This window comes from Pterocles gutturalis, unplaced genomic scaffold (assembly GCF_000699245.1).
Source record: "Pterocles gutturalis isolate BGI_N339 unplaced genomic scaffold, ASM69924v1 scaffold13640, whole genome shotgun sequence".
Taxonomy (NCBI): domain Eukaryota; kingdom Metazoa; phylum Chordata; class Aves; order Pterocliformes; family Pteroclidae; genus Pterocles; species Pterocles gutturalis.
This window is the reverse complement of record NW_010140967.1, coordinates 1-4,747: the sequence shown is the minus strand read 5'-3', so window position 1 is coordinate 4,747 and position 4,747 is coordinate 1. Positions and strand designations below refer to the sequence as shown.

General features: G+C 53.0%; 1 long non-coding RNA gene across 1 annotated transcript; it reads right to left on the bottom strand.

Moving 5' to 3' along the window:
* Positions 1–929: 929 nt before the first annotated feature.
* Positions 930–4,743, bottom strand: LOC104469388 (the record flags this gene model as incomplete). The annotated part of the gene is made up of 2 exons (XR_727632.1): positions 930–1,211; positions 4,570–4,743. It is a non-coding gene; the product is annotated as an uncharacterized LOC104469388 (long non-coding RNA).
* Between the last annotated feature and the right edge of the window lie 4 nt (positions 4,744–4,747).

The following is a 4,747-nucleotide window of genomic DNA, read 5'->3' as shown; positions in this document are numbered from 1 at the left end:
AACTCCAAAGGTTCAAAAGCTGGGCTGTAAGTGGAAAACAAATTTACATTTATTGGTCTAAGATCTGCAGGCTTTGGAGGCCAAGGCATGGGTTTTGTGTTTGCTGCATGGGGGATGCTGGGTACTTATTACTGGAGCACACCATTCCCAGATGGCAACACCTGGGCAATTGCTGCCAGCAAACCCAGGAGTGGCATATAGGGGACAAGAGGGGGGACAGGTGAGCAAGTGGGCAGACTGGCAACTCTGCAAATAACCTGCAGACTCATATTTTTGCAAACATGAGCAGTGTGAATGCTCGTTGTGCCCACAACAGGGCCCGCACCCCAAGGTTAAGCTCAGAGAAAGAGTGGTGACCCCATCACACAACATCTCTGCAGCACCTCTCTCTTTTTCACCTCCCAGAGATGCCAGCCTGCCCCAAACAGGATCTGGGGATCCCATGATGTCCCCAGCTGTCCCCTACACTGGTGGCTCCAGCTCTCACAGGGACACCCTGTGACATTGGCAGTGGGTTTGCAGCACCATACCATCTCCTGAGAAGCATCTCCAGGCCTGGGGCTGGGCAGGAGGCAGCGCTGTGTCATAACGCGGATGGGCCAAGGCATCTGTGCCTGCATGCCCCACGTCTGCCCTGGGATGGAGACCAGCCATTCTCTCCTGCAGCTCCCTGGAAAAGGGTTTAGGGCTGCCACTGCCTTTCCCTTGCTCATAAGTTCCTGCAGGAAAAACATGTTCATAAACACCAGGAGTTAGGGTCTCCTTCAGTAAGCAGAGGCTGCAGGGACCAAATCCAATCCACCCCACTCCCCGGCTGCTGGGAGCCAGGAGCTTCCCTCCATCCCCTGCCAAGCTGCTCCCACTTCCCATTCTTCCTGCACAAGCCCTGGGGGTCTGCTTTCCCACCTCCACTGAGAAGTCTGAGCTCATCTCTGCAAAGAGCCAATTTTATTCACAGGGGCACATCAGACATCAAGAAAGCAGAAGACATACAGGAAATATACAGGGAAGCTCTGCTTTTCGTACAAGCAATCACTATTAACAATATTACAGAAAAAATAAATAAAAGTGATGTTGCTACAGTAACCCACAACGACAATGCTCTCCTCCATGTGCCATGCGTGGCCGAGCCTGCAGACCTCATCCTCCATGGCTGCACTTCTTCAGTTTGAAAAATACTTCTCCAGCACCTTTGTTAAAAGCCCCGTCTCCTACGAGGAAAGGCACAGCAGTGAGACACCGGGTCCCCTACACCATCACCTGCTAGGTACCACAGGAGAGAAGATCAGACAAATGTCCCATGCTGGACCATGATGCCACTTTCAGGGGTGGCCTGGGACAGCACATGAGAAGGAAGGAGCCAAGAGACAGACTCCTGCCTCCCATCCTGTGCTCCAAGAGCTGGACCACAGCTGGCAGACATCGAAGGCAAACTTCACCAGCCCACTCAGACCGCAGCCACTGGGTTGGGCTTCAGGAACAAGAGCAGCGTTGGGGCCAGATTCAGCAGAGAGCTATAGGCAAGAAGGCAAAAAGAGACACAAAACACAGCAGGGAAGCGTTACAGAGGGATTTTGTGGGATTGCGTACTGCCCAGAGGCCCCAGAGCTATGCAGGGCGGCATCTGCCTTCACACAGAAGGGCTCTCCCCACACCCCTGGAAGTATTCCACTTCGTGCACAGTCTCACCCTGTCTCCTGCACAAATACTGCCACACACCCAAGAAGATGACAAGGGATGGGGACGATTCTCCTTTGCCAGCCAAATCTTTATCACACACACAGCAACAGGGTGGCACCGTGAAGCCCCAGCGTGCTGAGAGCCAAGCCCTGCCTGCCATGTGTGGTTCAAGACACAAACCAGAAATCCCTGTTTGCAAACCCCTTCTGCTCTGTGTGACTTCTGCCATCACACACATGGAGCAGCACATGGACTCCTGCTTTGCTAAGGGATGGGAAACATCTTGAGACAAAGCCCAACAGCAGCAGGTAGGACTAACCCACATAAGGGGTTTGTTTAGTGCTTAGAGAGGCCCCATAGAAAGGAAGAACCCATTTGTGAATGATCAGCGATATCCTCAGAGAAAGAAAAGCCCACTGGGTTTTCAGTAAAAGTCAAGTTCCCTCGATACTCATCCTGCCATGAAGCACAGCGCGTGTCCTGGAGCAGCAGAGCAACACTTAAGAGAGCAGGTTAAATCCTGCCTTGCTGACCAGGGGGTCCCAAGGAAGGGAGAAGCATCTTTGGTTTTCTAAACTGATGGAAGTGACAGATCCTGATCGGGGGTGGACAGAGAGTTTTCACAGAGCAGAGCTATTAAACAGCTCATTAGGCAGGCAGCAAACACGGCATGCAATCAGTTCAAGCACTGGTTGAATGCTGACCCCAGGTGTCCAACTACAGTCACACTGAAGGAGAAAGCTGTCAGGGTGGCAGGAATTTGCATGGACACCGTGGCACCCACAAGAGCAAGAAAAAAAAATAAGGTCCCACAGAAAAGTATAGCACAGACAGCACCAGGGAGCAGCAGTCCTGTAATATCAACTGGCAGCTCAGAGGGAAGGATGCCCTGGGGGACAGGTGGTGAAAAAAGGAGCAGAAAGGCAGGAGCTGAATCTAGTGAGGTGCTCAAGAGGACAAGTTTGCTCCAAGGACAAGGCGAGGGCTCCAGGAGGAGAAGGTGAGGGGAGGAGCCAGCTGCACACCAGGCACCTAAGCTGCGATGTGCACAGGGCATCCCACCTCCCAGCAGAGGGGCATCAGGGCAGTGAGGCAGGCAGCTGGCCAGCAGCTGCTCAACCATGAGCCAAATCGTCCTCCAGCAGCAGAGCTTCAACACCCAGCACATATGTGCCAAAGGCTGACGTCCAGTGCTGGGTGCTACCCCTGGCCGGTACCTCCCTTCGAGCACTGGGAATGAGCACAAGCAGGGCTGGCAGGGCACTGGCACCCAGCTGGCAGCCTAAGACACAGCACCAGTGCTCAGGGCAGGCTCTGCCCACGCACATCCACAGTGTGAGTGGTAACCGTGCGACTTACCTACACAGAGGGGAGCTACAAGGATCACTTTAATCAAACTCACACAGTACACTCACAAATATCTCAGTGGAGGAGGCAGGGCAGCACATCCACCAGCTCTCCCATGATTGATGGCAGTTAACACAGCAAATACCCTCCTCTCCTCCTCAAAGGCTCCCCAGGGAGGCTGGAGAAGGGCCCAGGACCTTCACAGCCCTCTCTTCCCTTTCAGTTGCATGCGAGAAGCAAAAGCTGCTGCAGTAAAGTGGTCACAGCATGCAGCACCTTAAGGGGAGCAGGGTGGGCTGGTGCCTTCAGCCTTGCCCAGATGTATCCCCATGTTGGAAATCCCTCTTTCCCAATGGACCAGCTCTCTAGGTTAATCTGCTGAAGCAGAGTCAAGAAAGCACTTGAACAATCGGTGCCATTCAGGCTCACATCCCTACAACTCTGTTCCACCTGTGCCTTCCCCAAAAAAAAGCAAAGAATAGGAGCAAGCACTGCCTAAACCTGAATAACAGAAGCGGCTTTACCTGTGTGCAGTGTTACTGGATAGCTCCTCAAGAACAGCAGCTCAGTGGGACAGCACATGTAGGACCCACCTAAGAGGACTTCATCCCTTTTAGGCTCTCAGTTACTTCCTGCAGTGACCAGAAAGGGTGAGACACCAGGGAAGCGTGCATGAGGCTACAGACAAGCAGAACCACATGGACCAAGCAATTCCATCTCTGCATCCTGCGTGAGAATCTGTGTGTGAGCACTGCCCCTAGGGGCAGGTTTTCCACCAGGAGTTGGGTGACCTCTGAGGCAAAAGCCACACCGAGGAGGCTGAGGAGGGGCTGACACGCAGCACGATTACTGGAGCTCTTGTCTGGTCCCTGAGACCCGCCCTGTGGCAGTACAACTAAAACACACCTCCCCTCTGCAAGCCAAGCTAACAAACCCTCAATATTAACAAATTAATAGTAAATTATCATTAATAAATAAAAAAAAGTATTATTAACAATAAATCCCTCAGTGACAAGGGATCCCGATCACAGTGACACAGACCCAAGATGGGGGCATCAGAAGCTCCTTTCCCTGCATACATGGAGCTCTGTCCCTCTTCGTGTCTCTCTACAGAAATGGAGGGGAGAAAGGCTCTCCCAGTCCCTACAGTGGCTGGAAAAAGGGACATTTCTTCACAGCAGTCACAGTGGCCAGCCATCCTCTTCTGCATCTGGCTAAGGAAGACCTGGATGCTTACTAGCAACCCCTGGGCTGGACATCACCACTACCACAGCCCCATCGCAGCATCCCTTACTCATCCCTCACGCTCTCCCCAAGCATTTGGGATTATTAGCCACTGCCCAGCTAGACAAAAGCCTAGGGAGACTTCTCTGCCCCTTTACGGCTAGTCTTAGGAAGTGGTTTAAGGAGGAGCAGAAGGGGGGAATACACCTCTAACAGCCATGCAGATGGTCCCATCTCCAGCAAGGTTGGCCACTGCAGACTGACACCTCCACCACCTCCCTGCTCTGAGCATCTCCCTCCAGCTTAGTCAATATTCACCTGGTCAGTGAGGTCATATTTTCCTTGGTTCTCATTCAAAAGTCTTTCTTGCAAGAGGATTTTCAGGAGCTCCCGGGTCAGCAGTTCCATCACGTCCTCCAGCAGGGCTCTGAGCGAGGGACCGAAGACCATTGGCACTGCAGGATCCTCGGGCGACTCCAAGAGCGGGGAGCCCGGG